The following is a 25,949-nucleotide window of genomic DNA, read 5'->3' on the forward strand; positions in this document are numbered from 1 at the left end:
TATGCTAAACTGTGTTGTCACATTGTTTCTTTGTACTCCCCTTGTCTGTCTGTTGTATCCACCTTTTGTCTCTTGTCTTTTACTTAGGGCTTGTGCACATGAAAAAGGTGCACTGGTTTAACTAAAGCTGTGGATTTAAACTTGAGCAAAAGGCAGTGGAGTTGCTTTAATTTTGGTTTAAACCAGCTTTCTTGTGATTTAACTTAAATCAATTAGGAACCGGTTTAAACTAAACCAAAAGAAGAGTGTCCATCTAGGGAGTTACACCAGTTTAAAAACACATTTAGGATAAAGTGACAACTTCTGTGATTAGAGAAGGGCTCAGATTGTAAAGTCTTTGGGCCAAGAACCATTTTTTTTTGGTCATGTGTTTGTAAAGCTGAGCACAATGACGTTCTGTCCCTACCACAATACAAATAACATGAGACAAGGTGGGTGAGGTAATTTCTTTTATTGGAATCTCTGTTGGTGAGAGAGACAAGCTTTTGAGTTTACACAGAGCTCTTCTTCAGACCTGAAGAGGAGTTCTGTGTAAACTCAAAAGCTTGTCTCTCTCACCAGCAGAAGTTGGTCCAATGAAAGATATTATCTCACCTACCTTGTTCTGAAACCAACATGGCCATACCAACCCTTCAAAAAAAATGACATCTAAGCCTGGTCAGAGCAGCTCTAGATGACAGTGGTAAAAACCACCAGGAACCAATCTACAGTAGCACTCCCCTTTGTGCTGTCCCTAGTGATGATGCAACAAATGGGAGATTTTATGCCCTCCGTGATTCCTGTATAGCCCCAGTACCCTCAGTGGTTTTGCACAGGTGTAACTGATTTAGTGAACAATTCAGCTGATGGTGCACAAGAAGGAACAGAATCCAGCCCCTTCTCTGAGCCCCTGCTCTGGCTCCCTGGGACTAGCAGGACTAAAACCACAATATGCATTTTTCTAGTAAAGCATCAGATGTGACTCTCCACACAGACAAGTAGCAGGTTCGCTGACTAAGAAGGTGGGGTTATATAGTTACTTTCCCGAGCAGAACAAATCTCTCCTGTTTCCCACACTGTAAAATGGGGATGGTAGGTAACTCTTTCCATATTTACCTCAAAGTGCCTGGGGTGGGGAAGGGCGGGACCGATTAGTTAATGTCTGTTAAGAGCTCTGAAGGTGAAAAGTGCTAAGAGGGAGTCTCCTAAAACTCCCTCTCTAGGACAAGCACGTCCTGGGCCGGTTGCTTGGCAGAGGGCGGAAGACGCTGGAGCGCGGAGAGGTGGTTGCTAGGGGGTGCCTGGCTCGTGATGCTATTTAGCAGCCCCCTAAAATCCCAGCCGCCTCTCCCTCCTTCCCACATGACATCACCCTGCTCGCCGCCGCTGCAAGCTTTCTGTTTGCTTCCCACTCCCACGCCTCTCTCCCACGCCGGCTGCCGACCTACCTCCGCGGGCGGTGGGAAGGCGAGGTTTGCAGGACACCCCCAGCAGCCAATGGGCGAGGAAGGCAGCGGAGGGCGGGGAAGAGGGGAGGGAGGAGTAGAGGGCCGGGCCGGGCCGGCTGCCGCAGCCGGCGAGCTGGGCTAGGTATTGCTGCGGAGCTGCCTGGTAGCGCTGACAATAGGGGAGGCAGCGGCGGCGGCATGCTGCTGGAGGAGCCGTAGGCGGGTGCGGGGGGTGGGAGTCAAGCCGGCCTGCTGCTGCTGGCTGCCTTAGAGAGTCTCTCGCCGCTGCAGCCGGGAGCGTGTGCGAGAGGCAGGGCGACAGGCGCGGACGTGGAGTGGGCAGGGGGGAGAGAGGAAGCGACGGCCGCGGACTGAGCAGAGCCAGGCGAGAGAAAGGGGGCAGCCTCCCCCGGCCGCCAGAGGGTGAGTGCTGGGTGCAGGGGAGCGGGGGCGCTGCTCGCCTTTCCCGCTGGCCGGGCACTTTGTAGCCTGGCTGCACCCGTAGTACCCCGGGCAGGAGGTGGGGGGCTCAGGGAGCGACGCGCCTTGGTTCCCACGCTGCGCTCGGACTCCGGGTCTGCGGCCGCGAAGGGAGGCGGGCGGGCAGCCCCCGACAGTGCCCGGCGGGGAAGTTTTCAGCCGGGGCGCAGCGCCAGCTGAGACACCAAGTTTCCCCGGGCGGCTGCTGCCGCCGCTGGGGACGGTGCCGCGCCGGGCTGCCCGCGGTGCCGGGGGGGCTGAGCCGCGCGGCTGGGGCTGGGGCGCCCATTGAGCCGAGGTGCCTGCTTCCCGTCCATCCCGCACGTGACGCCCATTCATTTAACAAAGGGAGCGGCGCTGCTTCTTCCCTAGACACCCCCCCTTCGCTTGAGCCGCCCTGCCGCTGAACCGAAGTGTGGGGGGTGGCTGAGGACCTGGAGATGCAGCCCGTCCTTCTCGGCTCTCTGTGTGTGTGTGGGGGGGTATTGACTAGAGAGACCTGGGGGGTTCACCCCTTGCTTTCTCCTAGCTCGCAGGAAAGAGACCTGGGGATGGACACTGGGGTTTTGTGTTACTGAGGCCACCTGAAGAGGCAGTTGTGGGGCTCAGCGTTGGGCTTTTTGTCTAGTGAACTGAAACAACTGGGGTGTCTGGGGGCGGGGAGGAGCTTCAGCCCTGGATGTGTTGTGCATTCAGTGAGAAGAGCAGATAAAGATCCTTTAATGAGAGTGCGGTTCTGGCTTTTGATGGGGTTAGTGAGCAGACAATTGGGGTGATTGGTGGTGTGTGTGTGGGGTGTGTGTGTGTGTGTGTGTTTGGTGAATACACAGACTTGAGGATCAGGAATCTCGAGGAGGGGGTTGCATGTCTGGCGAGTGAGTTGTGTGTCTAGTGACACAAGTAGGGTGGGGTGGGGTGGGGAGATGGGCCCCCTGGCTTTGTGTGCCCAGTGAACAGAGAGAAGAGGTGGTGGGGCTAGGATGTTGGTATATCTCCTTGCAGTGTGTGTGGCGGTGTTGTGTGGAAATGTGGAGTGTGGCTCGTTTGTTTGTTTGGTGACTGGAGAGAACTTGGGGAGCAGAAGTGAACTTTTTGAATCTTTGGAACAGAGAATTCGGAGAGTGCGGGTGTGCATTAGTGGGTGGCTTTCTTCAAGGCTGTTCCTGGAGAATGAGGGCTGCACCAGCAGGAGGGTTCCTCTGGAGGAATTTATCTCATTCTGTAACTCTGTAAATGCTGCACTGTGAAATTGCCCAGATTCAGAAAACTTCCCATTCCTACATCTGCACTGTGATTCTGGAGAGTTTTGTTTTCCAGAGGCTTTTAAAATCACAATGCGTAACTGTGAGGTGTCTGAGTTCCTCTGTGTGGGTGTCATAGAACATCCCACTGGCCATTACTCAGTTCTTATTCATCCCCAACCTCCATTAAGAGTATCTCCTGAGGAAAAAAGACAGTAGAATCTGAATAAAAGACTTCGGTATTTGGCTCAGTAGTTATCTGGTCTATGATATGTAAATTATGTTTTGAAGCTATGATTATTATGTAAATTATAAATAAATGTAGCAATTGTGAGGACTGCATTGTTAAACTATTTAGTCTTAAGCAAGTTTTAAAAGCGGAATAAGTGTTGGTGTTGTAACTAGGTAGGATTTCTTAGAGTGAAGTATGTTTCTAAAAGATTTCCAGCAGGTTAAAGCACAGAAGGAAGAAAATCTGTCCTTCCCATTGGGAATTAGAGAATAATCCCAATACTTAACCTCTATATACAGTGATTTACATATGCTTTGTACCTTTGTTGCATTTCTTTTTTCATATTTTGGGAGCTTCTTGTTGGGCCTTATCCTGCAAGGTCCTGAATGCCTTCAATCTTCAGGGACTTCAGTAGGAGTTGAGGGTGTGTCCACTGAACAGTTTGAGATTACTTTATGCTTCCCACCCTGCTTTGTGCAGTTTATACCTGTTTGTAGGAGTACTCTGAATAGAGAGAGGACAGCCAGAATACAGGAAGATATTAATGCTGCTATTCCAGTGTTTTTTTGAGTTCATTTAAAGATTGATTACTTTGCCTTTGTACCTTGACTCGGTATTTGGACTTGTATACATACAACACCACAGAAATACTGAAATTAATGGGTGGAGTATGGTAGCCAGGTGGGTAATTGGTCCGTCTGAACTCTGCAGGGAGACTAGATTTTCGAAATGTAATGCTGAAACTATGAAGCTTACCCCTCTTATATGGGACTTTGAAATCAAAGTTAAACCTGAGGAAGAAATCATGCTTGTAGAATAAGAAGAACATTAGTGCAGTGATCATCATGTATATTTTATCAGTGAAAGTTATAGGTGAGACAAGGTGGGTGGGGTAGTATCTTTTATTAGACAAACTTCTGTTTGTGAGAGAGACAAGCTTTTGGGTTTACACAGAAGTGTGAGTGTGTGAGTGAGAGAGAGAGAGAAATATAAACTGCAAGGTTTGAACTTTCTAATACCTCAGATGTCAAGCCTGGTTTCTCCTTCCTTATCTCCCTTCCCCCCCATTAGTTAATTTCAAAAGATGAATGTAGGGTTTGGTTGGGTTTTTTTGTATCAGTTTGCTTGCAACAGTTTTAAATTCAGTACTAACCTTCTCACCAAATAGATCAGAGCTCCAAAGAACTACCTCACTATTACTAGCTATCGGGTTTATTTTTGTTTGTGGTGATTTTCTGATCAGCAAGAAGATGTTATATCAGATATGTGGTATTTGCATGGAGGAAATAACTGGTCCAATGTTTTGCTGTCTCTCACTTATATGGAATTCATCAGTTTAGTATCTGAGTACTTTGCTGATTTAGAGCCTGTCTTCCTACTTTCTTCAAAGCCAATTGCAATATTCCCATTGACTTCAACGGGAGCAGGCTTGTGCTCTTAATCTTGTTTACTAACAATTGCTTTCTGATTTTTCCCCTTTTTGGTGCAGATGTCCTACAAGGCTTTTCTTTTGAAAGAGTAATTTTTAAAAATCACCAGTGCAAAGTATGATGACAGGATTGCTGCCTGAAGGACCTTACAGTCTAAAAAACAGACAACGTATATGAAGGATAGATGGGGAAGCAACAGCAAACCCAGTGACAAAGTACTCTGGTTCACATAGGGATTTCAAGTTCTTTTATCTTTAATCTAATGCTTATTTGGGAGTAGGGAGAGGTAGGGGCTAGAAGCCTTTTGGATTCAAGTGTGTTTTCAGGAGGGATTGAAGAAGAGGATGAAAGAATGATGGTGACATCCAGCTCTGTTTTGCTGATCAGTTACAGTGCTTTAGGTAATCATCCAGGCTTTAGAATGATTGTGTGAGTTGTAGCACCGGTCATTTTGGTTTCTGTTATAAGAGCGAAAACAGGGGCTCTTTGACCTCTTGTGTCTAATCTGGGGTGCAGGTTAAATAGCTTCTCCCAATACAGTTTCTTTGGGTAGTCTGTGCTCTTTGGGCCTGCTTTTCATCTCCTTCTGTGCTGATATATCTCCACTGAAATTGATGGTGTTACATCACTGGAAGAGTGCAACAAAGCGATAGTGAATCAGGCCCTTTATGTGATATTATTTTTTAAGAGACTTAGAACAGCACTCTTTTTCTGTCACCAATGTTGTGCATCTTCCTTTGGCACAGAGCAAACAGACCATGTCAAAGGCTGCAACAGCATAGCATGTGTACTTTGTTTTACTCTTGAATTTGAAATTATTTATGATAGTAGCACCCAGTGATATATCTCCTCCCCCCCGGCCACAGACAGTAGGGCCTCATTATGCTTGGTGCTGCACATAACACATAGTGAGTGCCTTGAAGAGCTTACCATCTAAACAGATGAGAGAGGATGGGAGGAAAGGAAGTACTATTGTTCCCATTTTACAGATGGAGAACTGAGGCAGGTGATTTGTCTAAGCTGTTGCAGAGCTAGGAATTGAACCTAGATCTCCTATGTCCCAGTTCAGTGCCTTAAGCAAAAAACCATCCATCCTCCATGGTTACATTGATGAAATGTCAACTATGTGATCACTGACTTAAAAACAAACAAAAAAATACCTAAGGTTAGAACCAAGAGTTGCAGCTTTGGTGCAGTTATAACTGCTCCTACTGAGGTGTTGTCTGTCTTGGTGACAGTGATGGATTTTGGATGATTTTTTTTTTTAAACACTAGATTGATAGAAAGAGCAGTCTTTGTGATGCAGTGAAACTAAAGCTTTATGGTTGTTTAAATACCTGATAGCTCAACTGATGTTTCGTATCCCTATCTAGCGTGACTTCTTTCACTTTCTGATGGATTATGGGTTATGTTTTATTTATGAAGTGGGGGATGGGGGAGAGAAATAATTTTCATTCAGATAGTAGTGCTTTCAAATAGTGGTGTTTGTTACAGTGGGTTCATCTATTTGCATATAGAAAGCTCTGTGGGTTGTAAAATACATATGCCATGTCAGATCTCTTTTGTGACTGTTTTAGCTAAATATGGGCCTTCTTTCGGTCCAAACATGCCCACGTTTTCATAGATTCTTGTTTTATATAAGTACATGTGTGCACACGCGCACACACATTATTTTAAGGCCAGCTGAGACCACTATGATGATCTCTGGCCTGGGTTAAGCAGGAGGTCAGACTACAATTTTTACCCAGTGATTTTTGCAGCGGAGGAAATTAGTGTTCACTCATATAGTAGGGAAAACTATTGAGTCCAGGAACTTGTGGATGAATAAGAACGTATCTTTTTAGAAATACATCCAATCTCAATTTAAAGACTTCACGTGTTGTTGGATTTACCTGTTCCCTTATAAACTATTTCAAGAATTTCTCTTATTTGGGGAAATGTCTCTTCAGATCTGGAAATAAACAGCTCAGGTCCATCTTTAGTTCATACCAGTTCAGGATAAAGGAAAAACTAAGTCGTGTCCCCCCCTCCTTTTTTTCCCCCTTTAAACTGGTATCCTGATTTTTAAGGATTCTTTCCTACTATGAATCTGTTTTCTAAGGCTAGGCACCAAATGGTCTGTTCTCTATTACACCAATATAACCCATCTGAAGTCGTATGGAGTTGCATGGGTATAACAGGAGACAGAACTTAGCCTATGGTTTGAATTTTAAAATTAGACACTTGTAAAACTGTAAATGATACAAACTTAAAGTGCAATTCTGAACTGATGCAAGGTGCAACTCAAAGTGAGTTGTCATGTAAATGAAGGCATAATTGGGTTCTCAGACCCAAGGGGTCGAGGAAAAAACCACACATCCCAAGGCCCAGTGGAAGATGCCCTGATGACATCCCTTCATCACACTAGTTCATTAAACCAGCCTTCTGAGCGTGAACTTCTGTGATCCTTCATATTCAAAGGTAAAGCTAACGGTCAGGTAACAGCTTAAGTCAGCGAGGGACATAAAGTCTAAAGAGAATTAGAGGCAAACTGACACATCAGTCTTTGAAAAGTGGTATTGATTTGTTTATTAAAATTAATAATACACTCAATTATAAAACTCTATTACCTTTTGCATCTTTTCTGGAAATAAAGTAATTTGCATGTAGTGACCTGAAAGTGATACATATAACTGCCTTGGGTGAATTGCCCATTTCCTTCAGAAACTACAGAACACATTAAATCTTGATGGAGTCTGGATTTCCTGCTGTGTAACTTTCTTTTTAATGGACCAGTGACACCAAGGGGGTTAACACTGGCAGCATTTACTAGCCAACAGTGAGATGGTGCCAAATATGAGTGTTCTATTACTGGACCAATGGTATTGTAGTTAAAGGTCACCAGCAAAAGAGGTGTGGGGGAGAAAAGGGCTTGTCTGCTTTGCTGCTTCGTAAAGAGCTCTTGGGAGGCTTATTTTACATATAATGCTTGGAGGATTTTTTTTTTTTTTTTTAGTACTGTAGAGTCAGGTCTTGTCTACTTTGGACGAATCTATGGATGACTGGAGAAATGATAGATTATGATATTATGGACACTGCAGAAGATCAACCTGGTTAATTGAGAAGAGAGAGGATTTTTATTTAATTGTTTAAAACTGTCATTTCTGGTTTGGTGTTAGTTGACTAAAACACTTGGGAGAGAAGCTTTTGTTTAGGATTCAACACCCTGCCTCTACAACTAAAGGAATACATGAACTTTTTAAGAAAAAATGCTTTTTTTGATGTATATTTTAAAGAAGAAGGAGAGAACAGTCCTCCTCTGTTTTATAGGGCATCTTCAATATGGCCTGTGAGGACCACTAGTCTTACTGTATGATGCTCTCTCTTAGTCCAAGAAGTCTGGGTGACCTGATGGACCTTAGTGGTTAAAAAGAGTGAGTGCTGGATTTCCAGCATGAATCCCTATCTATACTAATCTCTATATTTTGTAGAGTTAAGTAACTCCCTTAATGTTGTTGGGTTTTCTGAAGTTGATTTGAATACCTATGCTCTGGAAGCCTGTTTCTAAAAATAGAAATTGTCTTAGGAATAGCCAGCTTCCATCTGAGGAAAAAATTGTAAGATGCAAAATGGAAATGATATATTAGATGGATCGCTATATTGTCAGTGATTCACTGGTAGTGAATGACAATTTCTGCCACTGTCACCTGTGAACATTTTTTTTTTTTTTTCCTTTCACAAATGTTTGTGAATTTTATTGCCAGACTGCCAGGGAGATTTTAAATCCTTTGTTAACCACAGAAGCCCATTGTCACTTCCCCTGCCTATCCTGCCACTGGGCCTCAATGCTGACCTCTAGGAGTAATACAGTAGTTCAGTTGCTCTGTTTAGGGCTCCTCAATCTAAACCCTGGTCTACACTTACCTGGAGATTCGGCGGCAGTCGATGGGAGTTACGCAAATTACGCAGAGTAGCTTGCGTAACTCCCATCGACTGCTGTGCTTCCCTTCTGCGCGCCATCTGCACTGCACTGACTGGAACCGTGTTCCTGTTGACGCAGCGCTATGCTGCTTGAGGGGGTGAATTTACTCAGTCAACGTCCTGATTGAGCGGGTCTACACTGACCACTCAATCGATTCAGAAAGTTCAATGTGGCGGCGGCGACTTTACTGTCGTCAGTATAGACAGACCCCTAGTCACTGGATCACATGGGCTCCCGGATGGTAACAGTTTTTATTCTGTGCCTGAACTTAAACTTGCACTGGAAACCTAGTTATAAATTATGATGGCATTGCATGGCTCCTCTCCTAAGGCATCCACTCTTCCTTATGAGTACTTTTGTTAGGGGTCTCTGTTACTGCTAACTTTTGCCATCTATATCCTGAGTGTCATGATATTTTGTGGCTTTAATCCGGCCTACTGGAGGCATGGAGTTTACTGAGAATTTCAGCATTCATTTAAAAAACAAAGTAAGTTTCTCACCCTGATGAGTGTGAAGAAAAGTAGCGCAGATGTACTCTAAAAATTTGAAAAACAGTTGGCAAATAACATGAGATTTAAAACTAATTATTTTTGTTGAATGCTTGGTGTTGGTAATGTTACCTCCTATAAAGTATAATTAAGTTGCAGTAACAACTCTGCTTAGCCCACAGAAGCTCCATATAGCAACTGAAATCTGCAGTGAATATCCCTGGGGAGAGCAAGAGATATATAAAACTGTTGGGAGGGGGAAAAAGTGCTGCAGGACAACAAATGAGTATGTCAGATTGCTGTTGCATTGACCCACTAAAACCACTTAATATTTTGCTTCTGGTTTACATACATTTTTTTTTTCATTTTAATTCACCAGCCAACACATCTCTCTAATAAAGTGATTTAAAGAAATTGCAGGTTTTTATTAATTTCTGAACTTTAATCCATCTCCTGTACATTTCTGACTCCTTTCCTTAGCAGTTAAAATTTAATGAATCTCACCTCTTTGTAAAGTATTCCTCTCTGCCATCAATTCAGTGCCAAAAGACATTAAGAGTGGGAACACAAGTGCTCCTTCAGGACCTATCTTAATCCTCTGCTGACGTTCCCAAACAAGATTTTGAGGAGATCTTTAAGCACAAAATTAAGCTGACCCTGCACCTTCGAGTGTGTGCGTGTACAGTTTCGTCAGGCTAGTTTCTCTCTCAAATCTAGAAGCAATGTCCATGAAAGTCCTTACCACTTATCACTTTAAATGTAACTTGCCAAGGAAAAGTGTTAGGTTTGTGCCTTTTTAATGTAAGTACTCTTGTACCCTCCACTTCCTTCCCTCCAACACTGAGTTTATTTTTGTGCTTGCTTTCTATATTAAATATTCATGTCTTGTCTGCCTTGTTTTTTCTGAAAGACTATAGACAGAGAACCAATATGTTAGTGATACTGGGGACACCCAGCAAAACCAATTAATGGGGAGGGGAAGTGATATGTGAGACTTATTTAACTTGGAACTTTAAACAAGATGGTTTAAAAAAAATCTGAGAAACCCTTGGAAGGAAAGATGTTTTAAATATTCAGCACCCTACTTACTCCCTTTAAGTGAAGGCTCAGAACTTATGGTCCACATATGAGATCTTCCAAGCAGACTATCAGTAAAAAGAGGGAAGGCCAGACTTGACATTTCTAAGGACAAAAAAGCAGACTTTTCTTCCATGCTGAAGAAAGTATGCTGCCTGCCCTCATAACCTTTCATACCTCTTGTATGCATGACAAAAGCCAAATATGGCACACAACGAATTTAGTTTCCTTTGTAGATCCACCTTTATTATGTAGGTTTTAAATAAATCAACTTTATGGTATGTCGGAACAGCAGTAGGTTCCTCGAGTAGTGTGTTCCTGTCTGTACTCCACTTCAGGTGCACAAGTGCCCCGTTTGTCTTGAATTGGAGATTTTTGGAAGCAGTGCCTATTTGGCCTGTGCAGGAACCTTACACATTCTTGTGTACTGCACTGAAGTTGCATAGCACTCTGTGGACGAACTACCTTCAGTTCCTTCTCCACCACTTTTCCATAAGACTGAGCATTCAGAGTACTTGATTCAACTCTCAGGCTGGCCTTGGTTAGTCTTTAGTTAGCTGTTTAGTGAGGTTAGTGTTTAGTTAAATTTGTTTTTATTTTTTCTAAAGAGGATTGTAATTTCTTGTTCTTTTTATTTCCCCCCACTCCTCCTGGGAAGTTCTCCCTCTGTTGAGGGGGGTATGCCATGATCACCTGGATTCAAATGTTTCCTCACTTTCTGGCAGTGTGGATAAACATCAATGATTTTTTAAAAAAGAAATAATAAAAAAAAAATCAGATTTTTTTATTTAAATCAAAAATTTTTTAAATCATCAAAATACTAAATTGCTCTTTTGTTTAAAAAATAGCAGTTACAATTAAGTCTCATCACAAACATGCTAAACCTACACTTAGAGTCTCATAAAAATGAATTAATGGCTCTAGTTTGTCCAGCCTAACTACCAGCTCTTGCTTCTTGAAAGTTCTGGGCTTTCAGTTTCTGTTTCTCAGCAGACTAAAGTCACATGTGCAAAGAAAGACACAGGCTGGATAGGATTGTTGTTCTGTGCTTATGTGGTGGTGGAGCTGGGCCAAGCAAGGCAGAGGAGTTAGTTAAGACACTGTCTTAAAGACAGAGAGACAAAAGACGCAGGAAGAGTAAAAAGGAACAGTGGAGTGGACTGGAAAGAAAAAGGGAAGACATTATTCAGTACACACACAGCTTCCTATATTCCCCCACATTTTTGCCACAGAAAAACTCTCATGGCTTCTGGGTGTAAGAGAGACCCTCTCTGGGAATATTTTGAAGAAATTCCTTCCCTGGGTAAAAAGGGAAAACATGTCAAGTGTAAGCCATGCAAGAAGGAGATTTATTCTTGCAACTAGGCCCTGCAACATCATAATGAAAACTGCTTATTGGGAGAAAATGATGTGGATGAAGATGTGGATATGTCTGAAGAACAATGTGGATCAACTGGATAGTAACTTAAATAATTCACTTTGCAATGCATCATTCTTCAAGACTCTCTGTGCCTTTTAATATAAGTGTGATTTTAAAAAGTAAATTCCCAAGCTGTTTGCTATGTTGGATGTTGCTAGAATTTGAGTCATCCGTTGGTACATTTAGCAGTCGTGCTGCAACTAAACGTATTTCAGACAAGCAAAAGATTTCAATCATCCAGTAAAACCACCACCATGGATGGGTTTGTAGTAAGGACCAGCAAATACCAACAAGTCACCATAGATGAAAAGATTGCTCCGTTCATTTATGCCACAAATTCCCCTTTTCGCATTGTTAACAATGAATGCTTCCTTGACATGGATGAATCCTTATGACTAGGCTACATTCCACCTGGTAGAGCAGACATTGGTGGAAGGTTGCTAGATAAAGTGTATGAGAAGGAACTTGAACAGTGTGCAAGAAATACTGAGGGGAAATTTGCCAGTTTTTAAGCCTTGATGGGTGGAGCAAAGTACACAATGATCCAGTAATATGTGCCTGTGTGACAATAGAAGATTGGGTTGCACATCTTTCAGAAACAATAGATACATTGGGAAATGCCCACACAACAGAATATTTAAAAGAAGTGGCAGTGAGAGCTGTAATAAACTGTGAACAAAAATTCAACTGTCATGTGTGCAGTCTTGTCACAGACAATGCTGCAAACCTGGCAAAGATGAGAAGATACTTAGAAGAAATGGAAGGATGCTCCTTAATAACATATGGCTGCAGTGCCCATTTAATGCATCTTTTAGTCAGAGACTTAAGTGTGTCTTCTCCAGGAATAAAAGAAAATGTTGTTGAAGTTGTAAAATACTTCCGTAACAACTATTTTGCTTCAGCTTCACTGAAGAGAGCAGGAGGATCCAAACTAATTCTTCCTCAAGATGTTCGATGGAATTCTGTGGCTGATTTGTTTTGAACAATTTATTAAGAAGTAGCCTATTCTCATAAAACTTTGTGAAGAAAACCGTGATAAAACCGATGGAAGTATCTCATCCAAAGTATCAAACATTGGATTAAAGAGGAATGTAGAGGATATGCTCCGTATGCTGAAGCCTGTATCCATAGCCTTAACCAACCTTCAGAGAAATTGTTGCTGCGTTGCTGATGCTGTTGAAATTTGGAAGGCACTTCAAGAAACATTGAAGAAAGAAATACCTCACCAGAAAGTTAAACTGCAGGCAATAAAGAAGCGAATGGAGTGGGGAAGATGAGAGCTAGTTGTAGAAGTTTTAAGGACAGCGTACGTTTAGTGTCGTGATGACTTGTCTGTTAGGTAACATTTGAAAATTTAAAAAAAGTAAGGACAGCCGGCAACTCAGGAGACTGCTGCAAATGTGAAACATTTATGTAACATTTAAGATTCACTTTAATGAAATATAAGTGCTATTTTGTTTCTGTGTTTTAGTTCTTACCATTCCCAATGTACTGCTGCTGCATCTGCAGCCTGACACAGGTAATGAGTATAATGTACTATTTCCTAAATTGATTTTTATTAATTTATCTAAAAAATGACACAAAGTATACCCTCCTTCATGTTGTAAAATGCTGTACTGAGCTGTAAATTAACATGTTTTAGTGATCAGATTTGCACCATTGTTTAAGAAACATGTGAAGAAGTATCAGTGGGAAACTTGATTTAAATCAACGTTTTTCTCTTGGTGATTTAAGTTATCAATCCACCCGGCTTGCAGGGAGCCTATCCTGGTCAGCAGTGGTTATTCCTGATGCGTTTATTGCCTGCAGGACATGCACGTCCCTCAAAGTGCAATTTTTGTTCAGCTCCTAAGAGCAGGGCCAGGAAGAACCAGGAGATTAGGCTGGCACTCCTTATGATGGAGCAATCTCTTCACTTGGCCTCAGACCCAAGGGAGGAGATCCACCCCTGTACATCAGTCTCACAGTGAGCATAGTTCCCTGTCTACCTTAGCACTGTGTTCACTCAGACCTCTAAGGGAAAAGTCAGAAGGAGCTGGGAAAGTATCTGAAAAAAGGAGTTCTAGTTCTCTTCAGAAAGAGCCTACTTCAAAGAGATCTTGGTCTCTGCAAAAATCAACTGTCTGAGGCCTCAAATTCTGGGATGTGTACCTTTAAGGCTTGAGGGTCGTCCAGTACCGATAGACTGAGTTCCTCTAGGAGCCATGACCCCAACCATATTCTGGTACCTAAATCAGCATCGGTACCATCAAAACATGACCGGGGCAACAGAGAGAAGTAGCTTCTCAAGTGGGTAGTGATACCACTTTCTCCAGTACCCCACATGCTGTTTCCCTCGGTACTGCAGAAATCTAAGCAACTGCTTCAACCCATGGTAGCTTTGAAGCAATCAACGTTATTGGTAACATAATCTTCCACTGCAAGGGACCTACATGAGCAGACTCCTGCCTGAGCAGTAGTTCATCTGGTACTGCAGGAATTTAGATATTTTTAAAGACCTGTTTTTGTCAAATGAACCAGAGCCTTCTCTTTTGATGGGTACCATGTGCCCCTTGGTACTGAGATCCACATGGTCACTGGAATGACACCTCTCCCTGGTACCACCTGAAATCTTGTCATCAGTCTTGGACTTGGCTCTGAAGCTCCCTCCTCCAGCTGGGGTACTGCTTGGCAATCACTTCAAGTGGAGCTGTCAGCAGTAAGGCCCTCAGCTGCACCTGCTCAGTACTTCTGACACCCTGAGCAGCCAGCCAGGCTGCCTGACGGACTGCTGTGCTAGATTGGTTGAAGAAGCCAGCAGGCTGGTTCTTAAACCTAGCAGCAGCAGCTCAGTGGCTGCTCAATGCACAAGCCAAAGGATTCTGCTGCTTTGTGCTTGTCTCTCCAAGCCCTACTCCTGCTCTGCTCCTCTACAGCTCCAGTCCAGACCCTGTCCTGCACCCAGCCTTGTTCCTGTCCTGTTCCAGCCTTGCTCCTGCCTTCCCTGACTCCTGGTAATCCGGCTCCAATCCTTGGCTCTAACTCGATCTCTCACCCCTTGGCTCTGAGCACTAGGCATGACTCCTGCTCCAAACACTAGGCCTGACTGCCTATGACCTGGTCTGCTGAGAGGTGCAAGCATAGGGATACTACTTGAAGGAGGTGTTACTCACCTTATACAGTAATTGGAGCACTTCAAGATGTGTTTCTATGGGTACTTCACTACCCTCCCTCCTTCCCTTCTGCTTCAAAGTTTCCTCGGAGGGCCTTTGTGGTGGAGAAGGAACTGAGGGTGGTTTGCCCATGCAGCCTAGATAGTCTGGGTTCCCAGCGTGAGGATGTGTAGGGTGCATGCACAAGCCAAACAGGGACTCTTACCACAAATCTCCAATCAAAGGCTCCTGGGGCACATACACACCTGAAGTGGAACGTCCATAGAGATGTACTACTCAAAGAACTCCAATTATTGCACAAGGTGAGTAATTTCTCCTTCGAGGCAACCCCTACTTTAGTTTTAGGCTCAGTAAAGAAGTGACATGCTCCTGTTATATAAGATGTATAATCTATAACGTGTTAGAAATAGGAGCAGAGTCCAAATGCCCCAAGGCCTTGATGTCAAGTCACTCTTTGCACTGTCATAAGAGGGATTCTGGTTTTCAGTTTAAAATAATATTTGATGGTAACTTCCTTCTGCAAAAATAACTGCTTCACAGTTAAACATCTTTTAAAATCGAAAAAAGGCAGAGATCTTGTCTATATTGCTGATTTTTGAATTTCAGCTGTACTTCATTCCAAATGAAAAAAGTAGTATGAAAAAATATGAAAAAGTGTAGTAAATGAGTTGCAAAGGAAGAAGCACTCAGATCTGGGCCCCCGCTACCTTCGCCGTATCCCCAAACAATCCAATCCAAACCAAACCCAAAACCCCACCTCTACGCTTCTCAGCTAATGGCTACCAACAAAAAAATCCTAATGCTAAAGCTTTTTGTTAGTTTGAGCTCTGGTCCTATGCGGCTGGCCCTTGTGGGTGGGAACATCAGATTTTTTTTTCTTTTTTGTAAAAGCAGGTACAAAAGTTTACTTTAGAGTCCTTTTGATGCTCTAGAGACAAGTCTGGCATGGTGAAGTACCTCTGGCAAGTTCAAGCCACTCTTCACTTCCATTGTAACACTGTTGCGCCCCCCCCCAAAAAAGGGAGGGGGCAAATATCACTATGGGATGTGTCAGCAGGAGCATTGTAAGCGAGACAGGAGAAGTAATGCTTTTGCTCCTCACTGATAAGGCCTCAGCTGGAGTATGGTGTCTAGTTCTGGGCACCACATTTCAGGAAATATGTGGACAAATTGGAGAAAGTCCAGAGAAGAGCAACAAAAATGATTAACAGTCTAGAAAACATGAGCCAGGAGGAAAGATTGAAAAAATTGGGTTTGTTTGGTCTAGAGAAGAGAAGACCGAGGGGGGACAGAACAGTTTTCAAGTACATACAAGGTTGTTACAAGGAGGAGGGAGAAATATTGTTCTTCTTAACCTCTGAAGATAGGACAGAAAACAATGGACTTAAATTGCAGCAAGGGAGGTTTAGGTTGGACATTAGGAAAAACTTCCTAACTGTCAGGGTTGTCAAGCACTGGAAAAAATTACCTAGGAAGGTTGTGGAATCTTCATCATTGGAGTTTTTAAGAAAAGGTTAGACAAACACCTGTCAGAAATGGTCTAGTTATTATGTATTCCTTCCGTGAGTGCAGGGGATTGGACTAGATGACCTATTGACGTCCCTTCAGTCCTACACTTCTATGGTTCATTAATCACTTAGAGTCTGAGCCAAATACTGTTAAAGTAAATGAGAGCCTTAATGAGTAAAAAGGGCTTTAAGAACGTAAGAATTGCTGTATAAGATCAAACCAATGGCCCGTCTAGCATTATATTCTGTCTGACAGTGGCCAGTATCAGATACTCTAGAGGATGGTTCAAGAAGCCAACTGTGGAGTAACTATTCATAAGGGAAGAGTCTTCATAGCCTCAGACAGTTAAAGTGGACTTAAGCCTTGAAGCATGACGACGTAGACCCTGTATACATTTATATTCAGTGTAAGGGCGGATGTTCTTAAATATCTAGATAAAAGTCCAGTCACTTCTTGAATCCTACTAATGTCTTGGCTTCAATATTCCAGGTGCAGGGAGTTCTACAGGCTAACCATGCATTTTCTGTTTGTTAAAAGTTTTGGAGCGCTACTTATGTTGCATACTTTCAGTGACCCCCTACAGGTGCAGATAAATCTACCTGGAATTTGATATTACAAATGCCCAGTCTGGTTTATCTGCCTCAGACACATACTTTGATAAAACAACTTCCTCTTACCTACAGTTTTTCAAATAGTATTTGCATTATTCTTTAGCTGAGGTAATACTAGAATGTCTGGGTTTTAAGGCCAAAACCATCATGTGTTTTGGCCCTAGAAAGGTGTGTTCCTTGTGTGAGCTCCAGACTCTGAATCTAAATTCATAATAAGCTAAACCTGGGATTACATAAAGAGATTTTCTGTAGCTGACCTTGACTTTTTCATGTGAGCAAAATGCCAGATTCATAGGACGAGCACCTTTCATCTGCCCATGTGATTGGAGATCTTGAGCAGCTCTAACTGTGTGTGTATATCTGCAGATGCTGTCCTTTTGGTCTGTTTGACTCAATCATAATATGAATGTACATTTGAATTTGAAATAACTCTTAGGACATTGTGTAGACAGTGAAGACTTTATAAGTGTCAATCTCTCCCATCCAATGGGAACAGTCTCAAGTTAGGCTTTTTTTTTGGAAAGTCAGCATCTGAATATTATGCTACAGATTGCTTTGTAAAAGCAACAGAAGCTCTTCGTGTTTTGGGGCAGCAGAGGAATAGCTTAAAGCATTTGTCTTTCCGATTGTAAGAAATGTACTAGTTGGGTAACACACGTTTAAGGATAAAGATGTAGCTAGATTACACTTCTAAATCTGACTTCAGATGCTTTAGAGAGACAAGATGGGTGAGGCAGTATCTTTTATTGGACCAACTTCTGTTGGTGAGAGAGACAAGCTTTTGATCCCCACAGAGCTCTTCTTCAGGTCTGGGAAATAGAACAGAGGGACCCGCTACTTTCCTCATCATATAATTTAATTTGCAGAACTCCGCTTTGCAGAATATTGAGACATATAGTTGAATAACATTAAAAATTAAACTACAGGTGATTCAAATCCAAAAGCATGGGTCTAAAGTCCTTGGGACCTATTGCCTCCACAGCTTGCCCCAGGCTTTATTTCTCTTCTCCCATCGCAAGGGTTCTCTGTAGGGCTGAGGGGGAATGAAGTGTGATCCTACTATACCCATCCTATCCACCTCTGCCATTGGCCAGCCTGTTCTCAGTACTTGAAACTACTTTTAACGTGCTCTTTGACACTGACTAGATTTTAAGTAGATTGAGACTCCTTTGAAAACGCTTAACATCTTCTCCCTAAGATACTTACTAATGTTCATTGTTGGGTCTTGTATTAGTTCCTCAAGTCTCCTTTCTTTTCCTGGGGTTGGAATGCCCTTCAATTTTTTTTTTATTCATTTCAAATTCTGAGGATGGACAGCTCTTGTAATGATTGTATTTGATCCTGGTTTTTAATGTTGTACAGGGCCCCAAGCAACTTGCCCAGCAGGGTGCTTCAGAAATAAAATGATTATTGTTATTGGCAGAGGCAGAGCACTGTGGGGAGCTTCCACAACACCTGCCCGCATTATGCTTGACTCAATTCATCCTCCTTTTATGAGAAGTAAATGGATGCTCCAATTCAAAAACCCCACAAGACAATTTAGAATTCTCCCGTAAGTTAGCAGCCGTGTTCTGGGCTGGAACCCCTTACTGGGGTCTGTCTAAAATAATTTAAAAAAATTAAAAAAAATCAGTGTGCTGAAGATAGTTTGGGCAGATGCAGAGTGCTTGATTCTTTACTATTTTCCATCTTATGCAGTCTCTTACATCTGGTAGCATTTTTACAGCCACTGTGCGCAGATGTAAATGATTACACAAAGGTGCAAGGTAGAGGTTAATCACCTTGGAGAACAGCTTTATGGTGTGATGTCATAAAGGTGGCTTACCTTTGAACTAAACTGAAGTACATATAGACTGCTCTTTTATACCTTGATATTTATAAGCAAGATGAAACTTTTGTAGTTTGGCAGGAAATCTGTGAGCTTGCACTGTGCAATACATAGTTGGTAAGACACATTGGATGAGAGGAATCAAAGGACTCTATTAAACAGATTTTGATTTTTGATATTTTTACTTAGTGACAGATTCTTCCACCCTTCCTCAAGTTGATTACTAACTTACTTCATTAGTAGTCCATTTCGTGGGACTCTTCATGGAATATGTTACTAGTACTCAAAGTGACTACCCTCGGAGTAAGGGCTTGATTTAAAAAAAAAGATATTTACGCACCGACAGATGCAGATAGATGATACCTGGTGGGATTTTTCAAAAGGACCTATCTGCATCTCCTGGTGCCTATGTACCTTTAAAAATGTGACCCTAAGTTACTGCTCCATGTGAATGAAGGGGGAAGAATCTTGGTGAACTTCCAAGTTATTTTTTAAAAAGTATTTGCAGTCTTTTTGATCCTGCTTTCTGCTAGGTAAACTGGAGGGAGTGCTGAAGAAAGCAATTTATGAGGGAGGATAAAAAAAGCTAATCATGGGTAGCTTTATGAAATGAGGAGGACAGGACTGTCTCCAAGTATCTAAAAGGTTTTAAAAGCCAAGGGGTGGGGGAGGAAATTATTTAGGCCTAGATCCTGTGACATCGATGTAAAGTTACTTGTGTGCAGACATGGACAGTCCCAACTCTGTGGAGCTGCTGATGTGCTTGCAGGATCAGAGCCTTGGAGTAGTACACGGGAGTGTAATTCAGCAAGAGAGAAATTAGGCTGATTATGAGCGAAAGGCTTCTTTAGGATGAGATGTATTTCCTGGTGGAATGATCTCTCAAGGGAAGGAAGCTCCACTGAATACAGTGTTTAAAACTAAACTGGGTAAAGCAGCAGTGTCCAACCTTGTTACACAGGAGGGCCGCATAAACCTAAGCACTATCTTGTGTGTGGGTCAAACAGATTCTACATATTTTAATAAGATAAGTCACCTGTATTCATTTATACTTTTAAGTTCAGCTTATTTCATATGCATTTAGACAGGTTGTTTCTCTGTACAGTATCTATTTACACACTTGTGCAAACTAAAATGATGTAAACATGATGGCAAAACGCTAGTGAACCAATCGGTTGTTAGTATATTGTGGTGAAGCAGGCTGTGGGCCTTATAAAATGCTCTGGTGGGCCATGTCCGTGGAGCCTGTGGGCCATAGATTGGGCACCCCTGGGGTAAAGCATGAAAATATTTTAAACTTCTAAAGTCCTGCCCTTATTTGTACCCCATACTGACACCAGCAGGGTGCTACTGGCAAGGCTGGGCTAGTCTTGCTTTTGAGCTCTCATTAAGGGTAGATGGGAGCCAGCTGAGCAAGCTAGCCTGGAAGGAAGGAATTAGGAACAGCTGTAGAACCTAGGAGGACTATAAAAGCTCCCAGGAAGAGGATTCTGAAAGGAAGGGAGGGGCAGGTAGCCACTGAAGGAGAAGCTACAATAAGGGAAGGCTTAACGCCCTCTTGACTGAAGGCTGAATCTGTAAGACCCCTGTGACTTGTAAGAACTGGCTCTGTAGAAGGTGGTGGGCAACCCGTTGTAAATAAAGCACACTGGTGGAGCAAGAAGCTGTCATCTGGAAGTGGGTTTTGGGGGCTGAGGGACTAGGCAGCAAGAGGACCAGGTGCGAACCACTACACTGACAAATATTTATGCCTTCAGATTTCAGGTAAAAGTTATGCACTATTACAATTCACCCCTCAGAAATGGAGGAAGGCATTTTAAAATAGAAACACTAGTGCCTAGATTGTCCCCCCTCTTTCAAGGCAGAAGTGGGGGATCAGATGCCCTTATGGCTCCATTCACCTCAGTGATTCCTCTGTGGCATCTTGGATCTATGCAGTGGAAAAGGATGGAGACAGACCTGTCCAGGGCGGAGGAATGGGCAGGGTAGTGGCAGCACCAGGGTTGAGGAAGATGCAGTCTCTTCCCATCACCCGTTTCTGGCCCTGTGGGAGATTCTCTTGGGAGGAGGAAAGACAACAAAAAGTGGTGATCTCTTCTATGGACCTCTCGTCCAGAGTACAGGGGGTAGCCAGTTGTGGGAGAGTTTCTGATAACACATTTCCAATGTAGCAAAAGTGTGAGTGGGGACAAGTTGCCAGGGACCAGCGCCAATGGGGGGGACCTAGGAATCTGCCACAATTGAAGGTAATTTTTGCAGCTTTTTCTTTCTGTGCTGGGACAAACCCCATCTCCCTTGCCCTCCCAAGGGGAGGATATGAGGGATCCTCCTGGACCCTTCCTTCTCCAGAGCCGCCTTCTGCGAGTATTCCATGGGAGATGATTATCTGGGCCACTGGTAGGCTTAATACACTCTTCTACTGTGTGTATGTGTTAAGATTTTTTAATTACAAGTGATTCCCTGAGAGATGCAATTTTAAACACTGCCTTCAGTGATGTATGCACGTTAATTATATCTTAATTAAGAGCAAAGAATCTATTTTTATATAGCTCTGTGTAGGATTCACATTAGAAAGTGAAAACAGCCCTAGGGATAACTGATTTTTGCTGGTCCCTCAGGCTGCCAAGTATATATGGGGTCTAAATTTGATCTTACTTAGATCTTATTTATACTGGGGACCTGCTCCAGTAAAAGCTTTGATTGGCCAGCCACTCTGGGGCAAAGCCACTAGACGCAGCAATTTGCATCAGCACATCTTATCTTAGTTTCAAGCAGGTGCAAAGTGCACAGATGCAGATTGTAGTTTGTGGTATTGCCTGCCTAAGTTGGGAATTTGCATTGTCCCTGGTGCAGACACAGTGTTACATCCATGTAATTCCATTGAAATCAGAAGCCATTGACAGTGAGATCAGAGTCAGGTTGCATTCTGTAGTTTAAAACGGAAAACAAAATTGTACCGGAAAACTCAAAGTTTTCTCTTAAAGTGGTTGCTTAAAGAGAGGCTGTCAACTTAAATTTGGAACCGGATTGAAAGTTTAGAGGGGGGGAAAAATCAGAGTTCATATAATTTAATTTAAAAGATAAAATCCAAAGAAAGCAGTCATTTTAAAAATAATTAGTTCTCCTGCAGTGTTTAAAAGCCAAATGTTACAGGACTGAAAATGGTGAAATGAGCTATAAGCAAAAGTGAAACTAGCTTAATTGATTTTCGATATTCATGGAGAGAAATACCAAAAGTAAACCAAGAGCACAATAAAGGCAAATAAATTGGATTTATTCCTTTCTAATAAAACTGTCATTAGCATATTTCTTTACCTGTGTTGCTTGTTAATGATTAAGTTGAGGGCTTCTGTAAGATGGGGTTACTTAAGTGGAGGTGGCTCTTACTGCAGGTTTCACTATTTCATTTATTGCTATCAGGGTAGTAATGATATTAAAAGGCATCACACTATGTGCCAGTGTCACCCAAGCCAGTGCAAGTGTCAATTACATCCACTGGGCTTTGAAAGTAGATCCTTGGACAAAGCTGAGGTTTTTTTCTACCTCCGTGTGTGTACATGTTTCACCGTCTCGCCTATTAAAAATAAATGGCACATTTGCTAACCTAGGGGAGTGAATCAGAGACACTACATATATTTTATGCATTTATCCCCAAAAGCTTAGATCCTGGGCTGAGAAATCCAAGCAGCAGCTGTACTTAATTATTACTGTGGGCTTAGTCCTGTGAAAGATCAGCAACATTGTTAATGATTCAATTGTAGGGTGAACAGATTTTCAAAGCAAAGAGCCAGGAGGATACCTCACGAGGAGGTGGGCGATGGGAGAGTTTTGAGGCAGGGGAAGAAATATGGCTTCTCCTCCTTGCTGTAGGAGTTCAAGTGGGATAGGAGCAGCTCTGGGGAAAGATTGCACCCGCAAAAACAGTTTCTATGTAAACTTGACTGTGATGTGTAGTGCAGTTACCAGTCTGTTCCATGGCTGCTTAGTTTGAGAGAAGATAAAGGGAGATTATGTGGTGATTCTAGGCAGTGCTGGGATGTTAGGCAGTTTTGGGAGTTGGAGAGCCAGAAAACTAAGTTTGGTCTGTGTCCTGCAGCTTACATAAAGGTTCACTGTTGTATTCATTGCAGTAGAATATTCTGTGTCCTCTGTTGACAGGTGCTACATGGTGGGCCTAGAAACTCAGGAGATTACTTGTTTTCTGGAGCTTCTGTTAACCCTCCTTGGATGGGGAAGGGTAGTAACGTGAGACAGGTTTATTAGGAATAGTCCCTGAGGGGCCCAACTGCTCAGCCAGGTACCTGTCAGTTTAATTTGTTAGTGGATTAATGACACCATTTAGAATCGGAGCCTGCCTACGATTATATAAATGTATAGGGACATCAGGATAAACTGGGATACTCTTGTTTTTCAGGGACATGTCCTGTTGGAATTGTAAGTAAATGAGACTGAGCATCTGCCTTCAGTCACCTTCAAAAGTATGCAGATTCATACTGAAAAGTCTGCATGAAGGGGAGGCAAGAATAAGCAAGTCACAGTTCAAAAAGATATCTTTCAGATATTTGAAACAAAGATAGGAAAATGAACATACTTCAGCTCACGTTACATAACTTAATGGAGGAAAAGGGAGCTGATAATCATGTCACAGCAGGGACTAGAAGAACTGAGCTATGAAATGAACCAATATCTTTGAACACCTATTGTAAGTGCACTACAGAAAGCGGAATAAGGGGATATGATTCCCTGTTGCACTCCACCATGTACAGTTGTTTAAACTAGTGTAATGTGTATGCAAAGTGGATGATAAATGCTAATATTCTGATCTGGTGGCATTTTAAGTTGCTGTGCAAAAGAGCTTCAAGGATTTTATGTTGCTCAAAGTGCAGAAACTGGGGGGAATCTTCATGAGAAGAAAGGGGATGAATTGGGTTCCAACCCAAAGCCGTGGCTCCATTTCTAGTTCCAATGTCTAGAATGAAAGTGCTTCCTAACTTTGTAAAAATTTGGATCTGTCTCTGAACTCCGCAGTTCAACATCACTTGTAATCTGCAGTGGGGAAAAATGTTGGAACAGCTTTATCATCTGATCAACCACAAACTAACTTGCTTCTTTTGATGGGAAGCCTCTCTTGTGGAGAGGCAGATGGCATGATCCAGGGGACAGCACACCACACTGGATGTCTGGAGATCTGCATTCTATCCCATCTCTGCCATTTACTTGCTGTGTGACAGTTCAAGTCACTTCATCTCTGTGCCTCCGTTTACACTTCTGTAAAATGAGGCTATGGATAAACGCTATACGTTTGCAAATGTTGTTCTAGAGACACCTATTACCCTCTTGGAAAAAATCTTATAGGGTTTAATGGAAATGAAATTAATAGTTCTATAGAAATTCTTGTTTTGGGTGAGGGGACATAAAGTCCAATAAAGTTTTATAGAAGAGAGAACTTATTCTTTAGACTGCTTTAAAAACTCCCAAGAAGAGTTATTCTCAAGGTCACAAGTATTGACAAGTGCTAAAGGAATATCAACTATTTCCTTCCCTGCAGTAATTTCTTCTGTTTTGTCTCCCATCTATTTGGTTGACAGCTGATATGCCTTGCACTGATCCTGGAATTCTGAATCAACAAAAATGACAGCAGGACAAACGAGTATATGGAATTTCTAATAGAAGTCATAAGTATTAGATGGAAGCTATATTGCTTGCAATAGGTGGTCTGTGTATATTTTCCTTTGACGTTTAAACAGATCGATTCCCACAGGTTGCTTCACAGTTATGAAGCAATTCAGTTAATTAACATTTTCAGTCAGAATGATTCTTAAGGACAAAGACAAATTTATAACTGTAATGCCCTTGGGAATTAGCACTTTCCTACCTCATACAAAGCTTGGAGCTCCATGGAATGCTGCATAACTGAGAAATGATGCACTCAGATTTTTCTTCTACAAAGACATCCAGAACCTCAACATCTCCTAGCAAAACTCAGCCAAACTGCTAAGTTTTACCCGGGCTTCAGGTGGCAGCCCGTGTGTGGGGCCAAGGTGCTCTCAGTGCTCTGCAAGCCATTCAGGGAAACTGAGCAAACTTAGCAAAAGTATTGGGCTTGAAATGAGCTGAGCTGCACATCTCTAATTCAAATGGATGGCTCTGCTTCTGTTTGTGATGACAATGACCTTTGAAAGCTTGTTCACGCTGTTTTCATTGCACTCAAACAAGAATGTTGTGTTCTTTGCCTTATCCCCTAAAAGGCAAACCTTTTATTTTAGCTACTGGCAGCTTTATATCATCCGCGCCCCCTTCTCTCTCCCCCCCCTCCCCCCCCCCCCCCCCCGTGCGATATTTGAGGCTGTGGCTGTGAAGAGAGGAATTAGAGATGAAATCAGGGATGGGTCTGAGCTAAAAGCTTAATTCTGAACACCCTAAACGTCAGGAAGTGGGGTTTGGAATCCACAGCTTCTCTACAAATGGCCCATATCTCTAACAGGATCTGAATAACACCCCAGAGTTGAAGTACATGTGTGTCCAAAATCCTGGAGAAGAACACGGCTGATCTTCTAGATGGGTTCTGAATCCTGCTCTAAACCCTGGTGTTCAGGCTGGCCTCTAGTCAAAATCACCCAGCAGCTCAACTGGGTTCAGTCAAATATCAGCTTTCTTCAAGGTCAAAATATAGGTCCAGCAGATACTGTAAATAAGTGACCTGTTAGTCTGCTCAGCCCATCTAAGGCATTTATAAAGCCTGGTCTACACACACATTTTTTGGTCCCAATTTAACACTTTTGGTTAGGGGTGTGATTTGTTTTTAATGTGTGTGTGTGTGTGTGTGTGTGTATACAGAGAGAAATAGTTAAATTGGCACAATTCCTAATATAGGTGCAGTTATACTAATAGGCATCTTTTTACCCGAATAGGCTATTATGATATCTAAATGCTGAACACAGTTAAGAATCTGTCTATAGAACAAAAATGCTGCAATTTCTCTCTGTTCCCCAATGAACAGGTGTCTATAGATGTAACTTTGTTATAGGTGCCCTTCCCAGGGGAAAGCTTTCTTGAAAAGGCCTGTTTTGGACTTAACATAGTAGCTAAATGC

General features: G+C 42.5%; 1 protein-coding gene across 3 annotated transcripts in view; it reads left to right on the forward strand.

Moving 5' to 3' along the window:
- Positions 1 to 695: 695 nt before the first annotated feature.
- PAK1 (p21 (RAC1) activated kinase 1) overlaps positions 696 to 25,949 on the forward strand; it is a 105,255-nt gene continuing 80,001 nt past the window's right edge. The window contains exon 1 of one of the 3 annotated variants that reach the window (XM_067533239.1): positions 696 to 1,071. The gene's annotated coding sequence lies outside the window, so the exon portion shown is untranslated. Of the gene's footprint in view, positions 1,072 to 1,626; positions 1,851 to 20,378; positions 20,621 to 25,949 lie in introns of those variants that run through there. The other 2 variants (XM_067533237.1, XM_067533238.1) reach the window with 2 other exon arrangements.

This window comes from Emydura macquarii, unplaced genomic scaffold (assembly GCF_026122565.2).
Source record: "Emydura macquarii macquarii isolate MOO-44397 ecotype Brisbane River unplaced genomic scaffold, CSIRO-AGI_Emac_v2 contig_3328, whole genome shotgun sequence".
NCBI lineage: Eukaryota > Metazoa > Chordata > Testudines > Chelidae > Emydura > Emydura macquarii.